The sequence below is a fragment of the Protopterus annectens genome, chromosome 10.part0, assembly GCF_019279795.1.
Source record: "Protopterus annectens isolate FY-2018-M chromosome 10.part0, PAN1.0, whole genome shotgun sequence".
NCBI lineage: Eukaryota > Metazoa > Chordata > Ceratodontiformes > Protopteridae > Protopterus > Protopterus annectens.
The window spans coordinates 1,223,626,890-1,223,647,745 of record NC_056744.1 but is presented as its reverse complement, the minus strand read 5'-3'; positions in this window follow the sequence as shown (position 1 = coordinate 1,223,647,745).

The following is a 20,856-nucleotide window of genomic DNA, read 5'->3' as shown; positions in this document are numbered from 1 at the left end:
GCATCAGTCAGCCTACTTCCAAGTGTCAGATAAATACCCCATGGGGATTTTTCTTGCATTTCTTTTGCTATTGAATTACCTAAATGCCGTGTACTGATTCCAATTCTGATTCTAAGGTTCAGATGGAAGTTTGATTGCATTTCACAATAGGTTTTTTTTTTTGTTTTTTGTTTTGCTTGTACCAAGAGCACAACATGGGCATTGTCCTGAGAACAATCCATAGAAGGCATTAGACTCTCTAGGATTTTGCAGCCAGTGGTATTTGCCATGGTCTGATGTTGTCCTTTTCATTCTTCCACACTGATGGGTTACAGATCTGATCTCGGATCTGACTCGGACACATTTTGTAATTTTTTATATTCTTAACCCTGGAGTTTTTCTATCTGGGCCTCCACTGAAAAAGGACCGGTGTCCAGTCAGACTTTCCCGGTAAACAAATATAAAATAAGTAAATAATAAATTTAGATCCTAAACTTGAGCTTCTCCCTCTTCCCATAATGCACTACGCTACCTTTAATTCCTCAGATATCGTTTGTCACCAGCATGGTCCGGGTCTCAGGCTATTGCAAAACCTGTTATTCTATCTACATTCTAAGGGGTAAGCCCAATATTTAAAAAAAAAAAAAAAAAAATTTTACAAAGGTATATTTTTCTGTTTTTTCCACAGTCGTCATTAAGGTTCATTCATAACTTCCTGCCACTCACCTAGAGTTCTTTCTTCTCACTCTAACCGGGAGTACTCTTGTCTTGTCTCTATTATGACTTTCTGGTTTGGGTGTTGCTGTTTGTTCCTACTTTGTCTTCCCACAGCTCTGGAATGGCAGTCTTTGGGGTCTAGCAGCAGGATTGTTCTCCTTAACCTTTCTGTCTGAGAAATATTGTAGACGCACGAGCAAAGGAGTTCTGACCCACTGTTTTCTGTGAGCAACCTCCCTTGTAAGCAGATGTCTTGCTAGCCAGCCACTGGTCTCCTGTCTCTCCTGAACTGTCGCCATTGTTCCCTTTGGGTTTTTGGACCAGGATGATCTATGGATTAAAGTCACTAAATTCTGACACCCCATTTGTTTCAGACTTCCTATTTTTCAGAAAAAGCATACTAACATTAATCACGTTATTTAACAATGTGCCACCTTGTGTTGTGCTTTGTCTGGATTTCTTGCGCTTTTGAGAGACATGGCACAAAGCATTTGTTCCAGCAACTTTCTAAGGCTGCAAAAGTGTTCTTGAAATTTGTCTGTTGCTTTTTCGCTTGTCCAGTTTTTCTTGTGCTGGGAGGTCATGAGTTGTGGTCAGGTTTATTTTCGGTTTGTAAGTTGAGTGGGCCATATGTTGGCGAGGGACAGGGATGATATTGGACTGGGCACAAATCTCTTGTCCGCAGTTATTCCCTTCTTCCCTGCCTATTTTTCTCGAACTGTATCTTTCTTTTTTGGCAAGTCACTGTGATGATCGTAGAAGTGAATTTGTATGGTGTCTTACTGTGACTTCCATGACTTGCTTGCTGAGCCATCTTCTTGAGATGGCTCCATTATATTTTTTCTTTTACACCTCTAACATTGTTTCCTTTAGGGGCTCATATCATGTAAAAAAAAAAAAAAAAAAGTTCAAAACAAAATGGAAACAAGTTAAACCAGAACCATCTTATAGGACTTTCAGATACTAGCTCGCAAATCTGAAGATCCCAGAACCTCCTCCAGATCCAAAGTCCTCTCTGGATTTGACAGGCTTGTTTTTTTTTTCGGTTAATACCTATCTTTATCAGATCTTGGGTACTCTGATCCAATCTATATAAAGCTGAATTTTCAAGCTGAGACTGAAATTTTTCAGCTTACACCTGGGACCGATCAGTGTCAAGCAGTATCTATGAACTGCCCTCTGATCTGGGCTACTGAGACACAGTGGTATCTAACAATCCCTTCGGATTCTGACATCCTATGGATCCAATCTGTTTAACTAATCCTTTCTTCCTTGATCATAAGCCTAGGACCCGACAGACGAGTGTTAGGCACTCCTCAGAACCGTAACTCCCTTTTCGTAACCATCTTTTAGCTACAAGAATACACAGTCCTTAAAGAGACTGTTATGTTATGATAATAGGAGACAAGATGGTATATACTCCCAAAGGAAAGGCACCCATGCTTGCCGTACATGTAACCAATGTAGCTATATTAAAACTCTAATGAATTTATACATCCAGATACAGGGAAAGAAGTATGAGTTCAATAAATATGCGGATTGCAAGAGTAGGAATGTGGTTTACCTAGGTCAATGTAAGAAATGCCTACGTTTTTATGTAGGTATGACCACTAGAACATTGAGAGAACGTATTAGAGAACATGTCTGTGCTATTAATAAGGAGAATGAACTGAACGCTTTAGCTAACCATGTTCTTCAGAGAGATAGTACACATGTTTTTCATTTTATAGTACTAGAACATATTTATAGGACATAAAGGTTAGGATGCATGCGAAATAATACAGAAAAGAAAGAAGTAAAGTGGATAATCAAGTTAGCAGCAGACAGGGGTCATGGCCTCAATGATAAAGTTTCCTTAAGACCATTTTTAATAGATAAACATTTTAAACGTTGATGGAATTGTATATATGATTAGATTTTTTATAGATACTTTTATGTATATATAAAATTTGATACTATTATGTATTTTAAACAGTTACTGATTATGAAGTGTTAAAATTTCCCTCCCTTCCTTTTATGTGCACCAATGATTAAGCTTTTTACTATTTGAATTTTTATAGTAGCCACCCAATAGGAGTTTTTTTAATACTGTATAAGATGTGTGATGTAGAAATATAATTAAGTCTGATGAAGCGTCCTGGGGATGTGAAAGCGCTCACTGTTTTTCTTTTTGTCTCAATAAACTTCGTCTTTGGAATACATTTGCAGTTGGAATATATTTGCTGTTGATTTGGTTGGCTTCGATTGTCGTGGTGTATCCTCTCTATATGTTTTTTGGACTTAAGAAAACTGTCTTGCTTACGTTGCAAGTTTTTCAGGATGTTTTCCTTCTGGGGATTATTGCAGTGCACATCCATAACATGCCAGTAACTTAGTATACTGGCAAATCCGGAGATACAGCTTTCTAACTGCATTCACATGTTAGGGATTTCCAATGGTCTGCCAGAGAGTCTGTGTAGGACTAGTCTAATTTCTTGTGTGTGTGCCCTCAATCAATCAGTTGTGAGCTTGATTTTTAGCCTTTGAGGGGCTGGCTTTGTTATGGCATTCTTAATTTTCTTCAACAAAATCAGAAGATACTTCTCTCTAACCCCACCTTCTGGGAGAATCTTCGAGGGATACTATGATTGGCCCCTCGGTCTTCTTTATGATTTTCCCCCCTTGATTTTGATTTTGAAGTTTTTGCAGCAGCCAGCAGGTAAAGAGTTCTGCTATCCTCATTCTTCCTTTCCTGACCTAGGCTAGTGTGGTTCCCCTCACTTGGATCTCCTCTGAGATATTCTCCATGGATTCTGGAGCCTAATCAGGATCTCTTTCTAACCCTTAGGAGATCCAGCATCCCTGTCCCCATGTCTTTAAAATGTATGGTTTCTCCTTTTCCAGAGATTGTAAAAAGGTGCAGGCTCACTTCCTTCGTTCGTGACTTTAGTCAGCAGTTCAGGACCTCTACTATATCATTGCTTATCCGGCCATAATATTAAATAAATTATCCCTATGGACTTCCTTTTCAAACATTGGACCTCTGTCAGCTACTACTCCTTTTCCTTTCTAGTTGACCTTTTTCAGGAGATTGACAGTTTTCTCTCTGTAGTTAAATCCAACCAATCTTACTTGTTTACCTAAAGTAGCCATGGAATTAAATATTAACCAGTTAATTTGATTACCGGTTTTCTTTCCACATCATTCCTGTAAAGGTGAATACTTGTATCATTTCCTCCAATTGCTTAGGTCAAGCAGCGTCCAAAATCACACTAGCTAAATGGATTACAAATTATATTTCTAGTATTTATTCATTAAATGGTTTAAAATTGCCCCGTCTTCCAAAAGCCCACTCATCAGGTCCAGGGCCACTTTATCGGTCTTCTCTTCGAGAATTTCTTTTAGAAATTGCCAATTATATCTATTTTTCATGGGAACACATATCTGTCAGGTTGCCATTTCCTTTAACCTTCCACAGCTTGGGTTGAGCAATCGTGTATATTATCCTGGTCAAATAGATTACAGAGTATATTTTGCTAATTTATTCTTTAAGTGGTGTTCTACCACGTCTGTGACTACCTCATTAGCCTTTTACTACAGTTTCTATTGCTGATCTCTCTAATACAGTCACTGTTTTTTTTTTGTAACACTCATAACCTTGCGACACATTATAATCTGCACATTGTCTCCAGAATCAGACCTTCCTTTGGTTTGGGAGTGCTCTGCTATAGCCTTCCTGAGGGCCTTCCAAGAATTACTTAGCTGGGGACTCTAACCCATCAGTGAGGAAGAATGAAAAGGAAAACATCAGATTTAGGAGTTATGTACTTAATCTCCTTTGTCATTCTTCCTCACCTTCCCTCCCAGCCATCCCCAGCTTTATCTTCTAGAAGGATATTAGATGTTACACGAATTCCAAGTTTGAGTGGCAATTCTTCTGCAACTGTTCTGTCTCTATAATTCTACAGACACAGGCAGCAAACTCAATCTGAGGAGTTAGAGAAAGCTTAGTACATTATTGGAAGAGGGAGGAGCTTGAGTCTAGGATCTAAAGTCTGGAAAATGTGGCCAAGTCAGATCCGAGATCAGATCTGTAACCCATCAGTGAGGAAGAATAACAAAGGACAACACAGATACCAAGTTATGGTAAGTACATAACTCCTAATTCCTTGTTGCCATGATGTTGGCCAAGCCCTCCAGGATCTTTCTGCAATTAAAAAAAAAAAAAGAAGGAAAAATCACTCAGATATAGGGGAAACATCGAGAGACTGATGTCCTGTTGGAGGACTCTGACTTCCATAGCTCCAGCATTTCTATGTGACATGAGGCCCTTTCCCAACCCCAACGTCAGGGTTAGTTTCAACCAAGGCCTCTAATAAGATCAATCTGCAGACCAGCACACCATCAGCATTTTGCATGTTCTTCCAGACCAGCACCTCTACTATGATTCCAGAGACCAAAAGCCATTCTATTTTGGAGGCTCACATCCTCATTACTAAAAAGAAAGGTGGGATTCCCTACAGTGGTCTCCAAAAAGGCTCCCAAAGACTGCATTGAGAGGTTGCTTCCTTGACCATGACCAGAGTACACCAAAGTTGGCTGTTCATTAAGCTACAAAGGATAGAGCATCAAAAACAAAACTGGTGTGCTGCAACTTGGATCATCCTTGGTAAGGAAGTGCCTCAGTTGGCTCAATTTCCCACGCTTCCACTGATTTAGTTGAACTGGCAAAAGTGGGTTTTTTTCCTCTCTTTCAAAACAGAGTTATAGAAATTCCAGAGGTGTCTGAAGCCCCTTCTAAAAAGAGAAGAGTGGAACCCTCTCCTGAGGAATCATGATTTCCATAATTTTGGGGCAGATGAGCCAGCCTATGTAGGCTAGATCTGTTCTAGTGATGGTTATTCAGACAGACTGTAAACTTTCCTCTTCTTCATCTACAGAGGACTTTTTTGGAGACGCTCTTTGTAGGATGTTTAGAGATTTCTAGTGTGAGAATGAGTATTCAGAAGACAAACTCAAATATAAACTCAGTGTTTGATATCCTGGAAGATGTTTCTGTGAAAGCATCCAAACTCCCTTTCCTGTGCTCAAATGAAACCTGGCCAGTTTTAAAGCCCCTCTATAAAAAATATTTGCTGATCCATCTGTGATGTTACACTGTATTCCAGCAAGGGGGAACCTTCTGCTCTATCAAGGAACCCCATTCTCCATGACGGAGAGAGTAGAATCCTTGACAGATTTGGAGAAAAGATGTGTTACCCCCCCCCCATTCAGATCCATGAACTGTGCCAGTCCCACATGCTTTCCTAGCAACAATCCCTGTTGCAGAAAATGAGGAACCAAAGCAGAGTGAATACAAGATGATTAGAAATAGTAGATGCTTGAGGTTTGTGACCTTGTTTTTTCAGGTTGAAAAAAATTAGAGAAAGATTGACAAGAAAGTACTAAAGAGAAGCATGGGGGCTTTCTGGGCTGTGACACCCATGGGGATCAGCAGTGACTCAGCCTGGTTGCTGCAGCCCAACCACCACCTATCATCCCCCCAAGACAATGTGGGAGATTGATTCTTTTCTGTATTAAAGAAAAACTAGGAAAATATCACCCAAGGTCAGTGAATGCGAAGGTTGCAAACTATAGTTCCAAGAGATTGCAAAAGGCAAAGACATTCCAGGCATCCAAAAGGTGTACCTTATCCCTGCAATCCTATAAGAAATGTTGCAGTCTAAGGGTAATAAAAAAGGAGGCACATGGAGAGGAATCCTAGATCTGTATTCCCTGAACAAGTTCCTCAGAGTACATCTCTCCTATTTACTGGCATCCCAAAGGTGAGGACTGCAACATTGAAAACTGCATGATGTTCATTGTAATAATCTTTTGAAAAGATTTTCAAGAAAATTGTTCCGCAGTCCATATACCTTCTCTCATTTCCCTGTTTTGACCAGTTAACCTTTGTGCTTTGGCAGTGTCTCCTTAGTCCTTCCTGCACTCTCTCACTTTCCTACCAGTCTCCCCAACCTGTTTTATCCCTGTCCCTCTGGCTAGGGAGATTGGGAACTTCTGGGGTGGATGTGGGGTAACCAGGACTGTTCTAGTTGATCCACTGGACCTCTAGTCCTGAGGTCTTCTACCTGGCTGTGGCTGGGGTAGGAAGGCTCAGGAGGTGGTGTCAACCAAAACACCAACATCCATTCTCCCTTCCCTTGGGACAAGGGCATCTGAGCCCTGAGCGAAAGTAAAACTCTGGAGCACTGGCCAGTCATTTGAGATAAGTGCACATGAGATATCCCAACTGAGAGGACTACAACTGTGAATCTACTCTAACATCTACATTTTAAGTTTATACCACAACTGTACTTTTCTTACCTTAGTTTGAAATGCTGGGAGGAGTTCAGATTTCTGGTGTCCACATGAGGTTTTTCAGCAAACTGCTCAAGATGTAGAGAAACCCTCACTGATGCCAAAACTAAAGGTGGGGTCAATTTCAAAGCTACGGAATTGTTACTGTTACCTCAAAGGATGTACATATATGACTTGGCTAATAGCTTGCTGTGAGGAGATGGGGAAATACTAAAGGCTGATTTATTAAAAAATGATCATGGTAAGTAGAAGGGTAAACCTGTATGCTGCAAAGCAGACAGAGGGCATTTTCAAAGTGGCAGCCAGCGATGGATTCTGGGATCAGTTAAGATTATAAATTGAAATATTTTATTAAGCAGCTTTTAAAGATGTATTTGTGGAAGCTTGAAGTGATAAGGAGTAATATAAGAATTGGAAATGGGCCATTTTTATTGGCCATTTTTGAGGTTGAATTTAAATCAGAGGTTTTGTTGCAGAGCTGTAGTTACAATAGAACCTTTTCAAATGAGAGTGCAGGGTCAAACATAAAACCTAGATATTTTTGTTGTTACTTTATGGACATTATTTAAAAAGTTGCTTTGAGCTGAATCTGTGTTAGCTATTTTTTTGTGCTATGCATTATCAAAGTGAAGTCATTTTGTTGTATGAATTGCAGTTTTTCTGAAGTTTTATTTGAATTGACAAGAAGGAGATAATCAGTGATGTTAAGTGATGGTAGATCCTGTTTTGAGGATTAGGAAAGAGGAAAAACAGGATAGCACTCAAACTGATCCCTGGAAAACTTCACAGGTAAAATGATGGATATCATAAAAATGCATTGCCCATACAGACAAGTTCTAATACTAAGGTGCTTGTTGCGCCAAACAGCAACACCATCTCCAGAGTTTAGTTTCTGAAGAGTTTGTAGTAGAAAACAATGACTGATGGTTTTTCAAAACACCAGGTCTTGGCAATAAAAATACCCACAGATAGCAGGCTATTGTCCATATTAAGAGCTGACCCAGTTGTTTGTGATTTGGAACATGTGTGTAGAGTGACCTAACTTTTCATCAATATGTGTCTATTGTAAGAAAGCCTTCCATATTGCACAACTTACAGACAAAGGTACTACATTGACTGGCTTGGAGCACCGCCACTATATTCTGTATCCTACAGACTCCTAAGAGGTGACCTGTTTCTGGCATGCAAGACATCCTCTGACCCATTACTGATGGATTTATTGCACATCATGAAGACAAATGTCAGAAATACTGTATTTAGGGATCTAAACCTCTTCTGCAACATCAAAAGAATAGTTTGGAGAGACTGGATATCTCCCAGAAAATGCTGCTTTTCTGGAACAGACTCCCATCCCTCTCCATATTCAAGCACAGCTTAGATCTATGGGTTGTAAACAGAAAATTTAGTCTAGGACTCCCCCCCCCCCCCTGTCCTACTAATGGACAGATGTTTGTCCTAAATGCTTTATCCAATGCATGGCTCACCTCAAATTATCTATGGTATGACCACCGTTGTTCTCACTAGGGGTAATATATAATTATTGACCATGGGATGGGTAAGGCCAATCTATAACCAAATGAGATTTATTTCAAGCACACAATGGGAAACTGGCTAAGCTTAAAATGGCCCACAAGGGCAGCTAACTTAGTATTTAACTATGAACCTATAAATTTAGTTTGCAACCATACAGAGTGTTGTCTTAGTACTAAATCAGAGCTGGAAACCATGGTTATTGTCTAATAAGGAACTCATGTTTGCTAATTTATTCTCAGATATTGGCTCAAATATTTTTTCAAAGACTTCAGTTATAGAGCATAGGTTTGCATTCAGCTAGTACTGAATGGGAGAAGACCTTATTCAAGCACTGTGTGCATGTTTAAATTACTGAACTATAACAGAAGTTAGGGACAAGTTGAACTGGTATGATAATGGTTTAGCACTATGAGTTGCTGCTATTTTCAGGAAAGATAAATGTAGGTAATGAAATTTAGCTAAAGGTTTATTTCCTGACCATTTTGTAATACTCTGATTGCTATAAAATGAAATATTGGAAAAGGTCACAAGATATTTTGAGCATTGAAAATTCTACCAATTTGCTTTACGGAGGTGTAAAATTGTGAAGTATGATTGCTGTCAAAAGCTGATATTGACTGTAAGAAATGTTTGATATAAGAAGTGGGTGAATGAGGTGTGGGACTATATTTTTATAGTTTATCCAGTCATTTCTTTGACTGCCTTCCAAAAATGTTTAATGCAGCAGTTGCTTTTCTCATTTCTCAGATAACTATTTTTGTATGGTTAGTAAGTATATTGCACTTTTACCATGCTGCATCCCTTTGCTTATGTTGGGATTGGTTGCTTTTCATTTTTTCTGCATGAGGCAATGGACATGTCTTAAGTTGAAGTTGATTGATGAAGGAAGTCTGCTAATTCAGGATTTTCTAGTTGTAGTGGATACAATTTAATTGAATAAAGTCTTACTGCTCAAATTCTTTCATTTCAGTAATGGATCAAATGTCAGTGCTGTTTAAAGGACCAGTTTTCAGCAGTAGGACAATGATCATATTAGGTGAACTGTTATGTTTCTGCAGTGATGGACTATACAAGTTACATTCAGGAGTTGCCCATGATCGTGTCAGGCCACATGGGTTGTTTGCCCTTTGTTCATGACCCATATAGCTGAACAACCTGTTTAGTTGAAGGGCAATTGATCCTTGGGATTAATACATTGCACAGGCTTCCAAGATGGCTGCACATTGAGTGATAGCTTAATTCTAGCTCTTCCAGTGTGAAAATAGAAATTCAGCAGAGAAGGCCAGTAGACATGTGTTCATGGGTAAATTTCAATAACTGTATAAGTGTACTGCCTGGATGCCAGGGAAAAAGAAAGAGGACGTGGAAAAATCAGCTAAAAAAGTGAGGAAAAACTGACTGGGGAAAGTTCTGCAGCTGTTCAACAAAAAGCAAATGCAACCTCCAGACATGACTTCCAGTAACCTACAGGAATATACAAGACAACTGCACACAAACCTGGTTAAAATAAACAAAACACTGAGGGAATATATCAACACAAACAACAAAAGTCTGGGAAAAAGGAAAGAAGCTTTTAAACAAATATTCAGATGATGTGATAAAGCCGCAAATATCAGAGGATAAAATGAAGAAAATGGTAGCTGAATGTGAGACTGCTCAGGAAGAGATGTTTAAAAAATAATAGAATTAGAGAACAGAGCATGTAGGGAAAAATCTGAGATTTTCACCTATACCAGAGAAGCTGGAAGGAACAGATTGCATTAATTTTATGAAAGTACAAGAAAGCAACTGGACTGGTATTCCACTGCAGGAGTTGTTAGTTGAAAGGGCACATCGTGGTATGCTGCAAACCTGGCTATGAGAAAGCAACCTAGAACTTTAATAGTAAAGACGGAACCTTACCAGCAAGAGGAGTTGATTCTGTCAAAACTGTAGCAGAAGGACAAAGTACTAAAAGTGGGAGACAGCAGAGTGTTTGTCTAGAATGACTACTCGTACACCAGGCAGAAGAGAAGCAAATTTATTCCACTATTCAGGGAATGTTGAGATGCAGGTGTGAGATAAAAAATGCTGCAGCCAGGTGTCTTCAAAGTATTCTTCCCTGGAGGGACAAAATCATTTTTTGAAGTACATGCCAAGGAGGAAATACAAGACTTTGTCCATCAAAAAGTGAACTGTGAAACAGAAGATGTGATGATGTCCTATCTCGCCTTCATTCTTCACTGGTTGGGTTCGGAACCAATCCTCTATTCCGACTCAACCATATACAAAAGCTCGAGGTCTTGCACTGGCTTGTGGCTGTATCCCTATCCTGTCATGCCCTAGGAAAACTCTCCAGATCTTGTTTGCCACTAAACAGATCAGGTTCTTCCATTTTGGCTCTAGCTACGTTGGAAAATTTTCTTACTTATTAATATATTTGGTGTTTTGGCTGTTTAAAAAGTTAACAATTGGTGTTTTATCTAGATAGTTTAGAGAGCTTGCTCTTCTGCTTTGCTTCTGGCCGTCGTTCTTCTTCACTAGGCCTGTGTTACTCCCTATCCTGGCTTAAATTTAGTGTTTAAAGCCCATTTCTGGTTAGAGGGCTTTCCTTCCTATCCTTTACCTTGTGTATTTACACACTTGTTTAATTTAGAGAGTGCTGTAAAGAAAATTATTGCTCCTGTTACTTCTTCCTAACCTAAACTGGCAGCTCGTTTGAGTTTGAGGGCTGCCATTGCCCGTTTAAGTTAAGCTACCTTTCTTCCTTCCCCTCTCCCTTTTGACTTGGCCGCTTCGTTTTCAGTTAGAGAACTTCCACCCCTTTCCCTTCTTCTGTTACGGTTATTTCTTCTTGTCAAAAAAAGTTTATATATATATATATATATATATATGTGTGTGTGTGTGTGTGTATAGTACATTGATAGCTTTGGTTTGTCTACTAGACTGTTGAGTACTTTGTACACTTTTCTGACATTTCTTGTTATTTTGTTATTGTCTGTTGGTATACTGATCGTGTCTAAGGAACATAAGGAAACCAAGCCCTCTAGGGTTAAAAAGTGTGTGAAGTGTTGCCAGAAAATGTTCATCACGGATGGACACACTATTTGTGTATACTGTCTTGGAGCTTTGCATCTGCAAGAATCCTGTTCCTTTTGCCACTCTTTCAGTTCTAAAGTGCTGCTTGAAAGGAAAAACAAACTTATAGTGAGAGGTTTACTGAAGTCCCCCTTCACTGAAGTGCTAGGTGAAAGGCAGGGCACTGACCAAGACTCCTCCATCAAAGTCTGACAAATCTGGAAAAAGGTCCTCCTCTTCTAGCCAATCAGAGCCAGCAAAAAAGCTGACCAAAGTTGCATCTCCGGACCCAAAGATTACTGGGTGCGGAAAATCTCTGTCATTGGCTCCTTCTGTATTGGTGCCAATAGAGTTTGAATTATGGAGCCGGTCCCCGGAATTGGTACAGGTCTCCCCGACTTTAAGATCACCTCTACTGCAACCAGTCAGATATCTTGCCCCCTCCTCTAGGTCTCCAGGAGTCTTTCTGATGATGACGTGGATCAGGGATGCGCAGACTTTTAAGGACACCAGCGCTGGCCAAGCTATCTGCTCCAAACCAGAGGGATTCAGAACCAACCAGAACCTCCCCCTCGACATCTATTCCTCCTCCGAGTCGACCTGGAACCTCGGAGCCAGAATGTATGGAATCTATCGTAGTGGAACTGTCGGTGCCAAGACCTATTCTGGGATCTTCGGGCCAGATATCATCTCAGACATCCTCGGTTCCATCTGAACTTGAGGAGTCTAGGAGCCGACGCTCTCCGGTCTGGAGAGGAGAGTCAGAAAGGACATTTGTCAGATCCGAACTTGCCTCTCGGGGCTTCGGCTTGGGTGAGCTCGGCTCCTACATTGGTCTTGGAACCAGTCTCCTTGGTTCCGGGGATGCCTTCTGGCTTCGGAGCCAGAGTTGTCATCTAATAAGGGGAATGGGCTTTCAAGGTGATGAGAGTGCGGTCTCCACAGACAGCTCCACTCTTGGGTCCCGACATTCTTCCTCCAAAGGCACCGGTGTGTGTCTCTGCACCACACCATCCACAGACATGTGGAGACCCTAGGCCTCAGGATGCCCCATCGGGTGAACCCCTCTTCTGAAACCTCTCCAGAATACCCTTCTGAAGGGGTCCCTTGTAAGGGACTTTGCAAGAGGAAGCAGTTAGACTCCCCAGAGGAGTCAGTCACTTCTGATATGGACCTTGATGAGTCAGATGAGTCCCCACGGTCATCCTCTGAGGATGTCTCCTTTGCTGACATCCTAAAAAAATCCTTAAACAGAGAGGTGGCTGAAAGCCCATCAACCCTTATGAGAAGGAGTCTGTATACCTGAAGGCTTTTGGGTCTCCCCCTTCCGCCACTTGGGTGTCTCTGCCTTTCAACGGGCTCACAGAATTAGTCAAAAGGCATGGGAGTCTCCAAACTCAGTGGAACCTGTTCCTCAGAGGTCAAACAAATTTATTATTGCACCTACAGACAGAGAGTTTGTTACTAAGGGTGTTCCAGTGGATGCTATTGTGGTTGGCCACCAAAAAGGAGACATCCTCTTTTGTCTATCTGCCGAACAAGGAGTCACAGATACAGAAAGCGCATGTTCTCTAAAGCAACATTTGCACTCAGATTGCTGAATTATCTAACACACTTTACTAGGCTACAAAGAGATCTCCTAAAGAAGCTAGGAATCTACAAGGTTCAGTAGCTGCAGGGGTATCAGACAAGGTTTCCTCTCAGCTTTCCACCTTAAACTTTTTGGCTAACTCCTCCATGAGGCTTATTTCTTATGCAGCAGATGGAGCGAGCAGGGTAGCGGTTTCAGGAATTTCCTTGAGGAGACATCCTGGGCATTAAGTAATCACATTGATCCCTTTTATGCTCCTTTAAGTTCTATTTTTTGAATTTCTAATGATGCTATTTAATGAAGGTGCAGCTGCAGCTACCATTCAAGTCCATTTAGCAGCGATATCCAATTTTCATATAAATGATTTAGCCCCAAATCTGATGTTTCACAGACTATGCAAACCCTTACTGAAGGGCACTATTTTGTTAAGACCACCCATTAAGACCCCTCTACCATCATTGGACTTAAACTTTATTTTGTCCTATTTGATTCTTCGCCCCCCTTTGATCCTCTGATCATCCTGTGATCTAAAGTTCTTGACATGGAAAACAATTATTTTGATTGCCATTACTTCTGCTAGAAGGGTTTCAGAGCTGCAAGCATTATCAATAAAGCCTCCCTACATGCTTTTCTACAAAGACAGAGTATCCCTTTGAGCAAACCCATCCTTCATACCAAAAGTATGCTCAGAGTCTAATTTAAATCAGTCCATAGATCTACCAGTGTTTTTTCCCCAACTATGGCAACAAGGCAGAATATATGCTACACCAACTGGATGTACATAGACAGTTACATTTCTACTTACAAAGGACTTCAGAAAATCTGACCAATTATTTGTTTCATTTTCAAAAGCTAAGAAAGGTGCTCCTGTATCTAAGGCACACTTTCAAAATAGCTATCAGATTGTATTACTTTTACATACAAATCTAACAACAAAGATCTTCCCGATAAAGTCAAGGGTCATTCTACAAGAGCCATAGCAGCTTCTGTTTTTCGCGCTAACTACCAATTGATACCATTTGTGCTGCTGCAACATGGGCAAGGCCTCGTACCTTTATCACTCATTACAAAGTGGATTTTGGCCTCCAGGAACAGGGCCTCTTTTGGGTCCACTGTTCTGAAGAATATTCTCCCGTGAGCCACCCAAGAAATATGGTGCTAGGGATGCTGTCCCAACCAGTGAAGAATGAAGGCGCGATAGAACAACATCACATATAGAAGTTATATACTCACCATAATGTTCCATGTGTGTTGTCCATCTTGCCTTCATTCTTACATCCCACCCTCCTTCCCCCAGCCTTTGGCTCCTGGAGGACCGAGTGGTTACATCTGGCAAGTAATGTTCTCTGACCTTCTTCATTGTTCTATAAGGTATTGAAATAGTCCATTGGATAACTGTTATCAGCAAACAAGATCTGGGGAGCTTTCCTAGGGCATGATGGGATAGGGATACAGCCATGAGACAGTGGAAGACCTCAAGCTTTTGTATATGGCCAAGTCGAAAATGATCGGTTCCGAACCAAACCATTGAAGAATGAAGGTGAGATGGACAACACACATGGAATGTTATGTTGATTACATAACTTCTATATTCTGCTTCTGGAAATAAAGACCACAGAGAAGATTATACCTGTGAAACTGTTTGCAATGTTTCAACAGAAAATGCTGGAGTGAAGGAAGGGAGCATGAGAGTTGACCAGAAGAGTCGAGAGTACATTGGAAATGAAGCACGACAGGATTTGGGAGATGGAGATGAACAATAATAAAACCAGTAACTTAATGTGGGATTACAATGTAATAATTATATGTGTGAAATATGACAGAGCAAGAAAATCTGGAATATTGGACTTTTTCAGAATTTGTTGGACTTGTGCGGGACTCAAGTATTTGCCCTACTTCTTGTCATTAATGTTCAAATAATACTTTGGGAAGGGGAAGAAGAGGGAGAAAGTTAACTGTAAGGATCATAGGAGGCTACTAGGCTCTTAGCCCTGAGGCCGTTATAAGCCTAGCCAAGAGTTTAGCCCATGTTTAGACAAATAAGCACCTGATGCCCTGTCCAGCAAGGACATGGGTGGAATCCCAGGGGTATATTTTCTGTTCCCATCCAGTTATCCAGGTTGTGCTTAAAAAGGGGTACTGTGCTTGATGTGGAGAGGTCTATTTCATAGATGGGGGAGTCTCTGGGACATAAAGATTTGTTGATGTCACAGATGGTGGTCAAAAGTCAGGTTGCTATCAACCTGGGTGCCCAAATCCCTCATGACTGAGTGCTTAGGATGTTATTAATGTGATAATTTGTACAGACATCACTCTCCCCAAAGGGGATGATGCTTTTTTTTTGGTATTTGGCTTGAGGCCATGTTTCTGGCACCAGTCATTTGTCTGAGTGAGACCCTCTTAGAGGATGTCCACATCACTAGGGGAATTGATGACAGCACCCAGCTTGCAGTCATCTGCAAACCATAGCCCACTGGTTTTGACCTGCACATCAGAAAAGTATATCCCAAATAACAGAGGTCCCAAGACCAAATGCTAGGGTACGCCGCTTATTACATGTCCATTGCTTGAGGTGGCTTCCCCTATTTTAACTACATGGGTTCTATCAGTGAGCCAGTTTGCTACCCATCTGGTAACATATGGATTGCTGCCTAGCTGGGAGAGTTTGTCTATTATGCCCAAGTGGGGAATAGTGTCAAAGGCTTTGGCCAGGTTAAGGTAGGCAGTGTGCACCATCTTCCCCTCATCCATGGCTGTGGTGACTGTCTCAAATAAGACAAAGTAAAAAGTAAAGACATTTTTTTTCCGATTAGCACTTTTTTTGTGGTGTATGGTATTCTTTGCATGCTATAAAATAAACTTTTCTCAGTTATTTTTAAGTGTAATTGGGATTGTAAACAGATGGTGCTTTTTTTTCTTTTGTTTCTCCACTCTCCCTCTCTTCTTGTTCAGTTTTAAGAAATGTAGGCAATGCAGTGAAAAGAAAGCTTTGTTAAAATACCACCACAAAAGAAAAATTAATGGACTTTTTCTCATTCTTGCATGGGGAAATGACTGGATTAAGGACCTTTGATTTAGTAAGTTTTAAGAGTAAACAAGTAAATGAAAAAGAATATTGAATATTATGAGGCTTTTTTTCTAGCAAATACATGTATACTCAGTAGCAATTCTGCAGCTGGCCTTCATCTTTCCAAGGAAACAATCTGATAAAGAAAAACTGGCTGCAGTCTTGTGGAGAGCGATTGGCTGAAGAAAAAAAAAAGACGAGAAATTGGCTAGGAGATGATGTTCTTTGAAAGCATTCAGGTGTTTTTGCAGGTGGGAGAGCTATAAAGAAAAGACAAAACAAATTAGCACTTGGTTAGAAGCATGCATCAGTTAGCACTGAGAGCTACAGGGAGAAGTAACAAGCAGCAGGTGAACTGAATTTTATGAAATGTAAGTGCAATGTTATTTAAATGATTTTGTAAACGGTTTATGCTTTTAATCGTCTGAAGAAGCCACCGGGAAGGTGGTGAAAGCACTTACCTTATTTTGTTTGTACAATAAAAAGTTTATGATTTTAGAGCCATATGTTTTGTGACCGCTTTATTTTATCAGTGTTTGTTTTCTTGTTTGAGGGCTTTCAATAAAACAAATAGTTTTATAAAATATGACATAGGCTCAGATGGATATGACAAGAAACAACTGTATAAAAGTTTAACCTGTCAAACAGTGTATCCATGTAACATAAAAGCCGAGACTAAGACATTTAACAAAAAAGGTGTTGTTCATAAAAGGTGGGAATAATAGCTTTTTTTAATACAATGATGCTTTCTATAATGTCTTTGTGTCAACGGTCTCACAGATGCATACAAAAAAGAAAGAGTAGTGAACCATATTAAAAACTGTTGAGTGCAAATAGCTATCTTAAAGGAGACGCACTTAGAACTGAGCATGTGAATTTAATAAAGAAAGGTTTTCAGGATGGTTACTCAGCAGAATACCTGGGACAAAGGTGTTAATTGCAAGAGGAGCTCCAATAGTGACAGAAGAGGATAAAAATATGATAATAGCAGATTTGTAGCGCTAAGGGGCTACTGGCAAGGGTGAAGGATTATACTGGCATGTATTTATATGACACCTAAAACTGCTGTAATGGAGCTTAAGAAACTTCTGGGAGAAATAATCAGTTTTCAGCAGGAATATTACTTATAGGTGGGGACTGGAATGTGATTTGCAACAGTTAAGATGTGTCTGGGGGCCCAGAAGAGAAAGTATAACAAAGGGGGGTAGATTTATGAAGATGTTTACCAAAATATCTGGCATGGAAAATGTGAATTCAGTAATAGGAGTTCAAAGTGAATTTACATTTTTCCCCCAAGATATAAAAAACTGGGCTAGGCTAGACAGAATTGACATTTCACAGGGACATGTGAGTTTAATTGATGTTCTTGATATGCACCTAATAGCTATTTCAGATCATGTACCAGTAATTAAAATAAAAAGACAGGGTAATGAAATAAAAATGAGACATGGCACCTTCCCACCTATCTGTTGAAAAGAGAGGAATTTAAGGAATGGGTAGTGGAGATTATCCAGGAGCTATTAGAGAGGATATAAATTTTTATTTGAAAATATAGCTAGGGAGTTGGATAAAATGAAAACGGTGGAAATAAAAAAGAAAGGGACCAATGGTTAAGAAGTAAAAAGTATTTAGAGGGACTGACAAATGTTAAAGTATTGCAGAATAGGGGGAATCTCACAGAAAAGAGGAGGATCAACTGCAGAATGCTAAGCAGAAAATAAGGGATTACCTAGACAATATGCATGAATTAAGAAGGATTGATGTTAAGCAACTTTTTTTTTTTTTTTATAACAGTAGAGCACAAAAACTTTTAGCACAACGACTCAGGCAACAGAAAGTAGAAAGGGCTATTGCCAAGCTTAGGGAGCCTATAACAGGGAAGGTAACAGCAGATCCTGTAGCAGTATTAGAAATATTTCAGAAATTCTGTTTTAATCTGTATAAAGCAGAGTAATATGCAAATCAAGAAAATATAAAAATGGAAATGTTTATGGAAGAATTAAATATGAGAAGTTCGTTAGAGGTGGATGAAGCTCAATTACTAATGGTTAAGATAAGAGGAGATGAGATAAAATTTGTGATGTATAGCCAATGTACACAAAGGTCCCCAGGAATAGATGGTATTCCTGTGGACATTTGGAAGCTAGGAGGGAAAAAAAAAACTTGATAAAGATCTGGAAGGTTTTATTTAACATTATTTTAACAGGAGAAGTACAAACAAGAAAGCAGTGGTAGTTGTAAAACCTGAATAGGGTAAACTTCCATCAGATCCAGCTTCATACAGGCCCATTTCAATACTAAACTATGATTATAATCTGTTCATGTCTATAATAGCTAAAAGAATGACAAAAAAGTAATGCTAAAATTGATATGAATCAGTGTGGTTTTCTGGAGGGGACAGCAAGCATTTGAAAGCAGTAACAGAACATTGATGACCCAGAGGGAAGCAGAATGTAAGAAAATACCATTGTTGTTGGTGGGTCTTGATGCAGAGAAAACATTTGACAGAGTAAACTGGGACTTTATGAGCAGGGCAATGGAAGCATTTAAATTTCCTGAAAAATTATAAGGTTGATTAGGAGGATATATGAGAGATCAGAGGTGAAAATTAAAGTGGATGGGGTCCACTCTGATAATTTCTGCTTGAGCAGAGGAACCAGGAAGGGGTGTCCTTTTTCCCCTTTGTTATTTGCATTATATTTAGAACCACTGGCAAAGAAAATAAGGGACTCAAATTTAAGGATATAATTGGTATGGTAGTCAAGAAAAGCTAGCTGTATTTGCAAATGATATTCTTATAACTGACAAAACCAGAAAGAGCCATTACAGTGTTGTGAAACATTTTAAGACCGTTTCAAATCTTTTGGGGTACAAAATTAATAAAGCTAAAACAAAGGCAATAGCAATAAATTATGTACCCACACAAATTGATTCAGCAATATCTGTATTTATGGGGACGTGATAAAATGAAGTATTTAGTAGTATCGATTAAAAATTATTCTGGTGTCACAACTAAACAAAAGATAATACAAAAACGGAGAAAATGGAAGCTTTGTTTTATGCATATGGATAGTAAGATACAAGCAGTCAAAATGTTTTTTAGTCTTATGCACAGGTCAGGTATATTTTTATCAACCAGAGGAGACGTTATGGATAGCAATTAATAAAGAGCTGAAGGACTTTATCTGGGAGGTGAAGATGGCAAGAATCAAGTGGAATAAGCTGATGCTTCCAGTAGAACAGGGCAGATTGGGATCGCCCAATTTGAATGGGTATTTCAGAGCTACACAGTTAAGGCCCCTATACATAGCACAAGCAGAAAACTGGAAAGAGTTGATGAAACTGGGATTTTGGATGCAGGTCTCTGAGGCGAATAACAATAACCATACAGAATATTATATCCATAAAGTAGCAGAAAGTATTCCAAGAACTAAGCCAACAAGGGAAAAGAGATTCTGCTGATAGGGATGACTGCAATTGAGGATACAGACAATAGGCAAGGGGGGGCTTGAATTTATTGGAGACAACTGGCAAAGGAACCAAGGTATCAGGAGCAAATAACTAGATAGGGAAAGGTAATAGAATGGGAAGATGCCAAGAATTTATTTGGACTGCAGGTTAGAGATTGCCTTCCCTATCAAGGATTGATATCAGAGTATAAACAGAGAAAAAATCTGGAGGTCCTAAATGAAAGACAAGCACCGGTAGAGTTTTTAGTAGAGATTAGAACAGAAGCTGCCATTCAAGGAATAATTAGTAGAGCATAAAAAATATTGCATGATAACTATAATAATCAGAGGAGGTTAGAAAGGATTGGGAAGAGAGACTGGATAAGCAATTCACAAAGAAACAATGGGAGGATATATGTATGTCTCCCAAATATGCAATAAAATCTAGATGATTTAGGATTTTGCTTGGAAATGTTTACATAAACATTTTTATACCTCCAGAGAATTTTTCCTCAGGTAGACAGCAAATATTAGAGGTGTGACAAGGAAGAAAGAGGCACTTGGGAACATATTTTTGGGAGTGTGGTGGATTGGCAGACTTTAAGGATTCCCTGTGGGATGCACTTTCAGAGATACTGGGTGGGTGGATTGGTGTGACGAGGAAGATGATTTTTCTGATCTATGATACAGAATCAGAATTGCCTAGACATTGTAAGGCCTTATTGTGTCTAATTATGTGGCTGCCAAAAAACAATTACTAGAAAATGGAAATCAAAATTTAAACCAACTGTATTAGAAGTCGTGAATATAGTAACAGAGATAAAACAACTGGGAATTGAGACCTTTAGAAAAGGGTAGAAGCAAACTGCATAAGAAAAATGGGAATGGTAGGAACAACACACACAGGAGAGGAATGAGGTTTAAAAGAAGGCAGGACTTAAATGAGCTATGCATTGTCTGACTGAAAATGATTGGGTAGATTATAAGCTATGTATAATGTTTGCAAATGGGAGTGTGCCAGTATGGTTTGTGATATAAAATGCTTGCAACTAGGATTGTGTTGGTGTGGTTTGTTTTCATTTATATAAATGTATGATTGCTTATGTCATAACTGATGGTTTAATAAA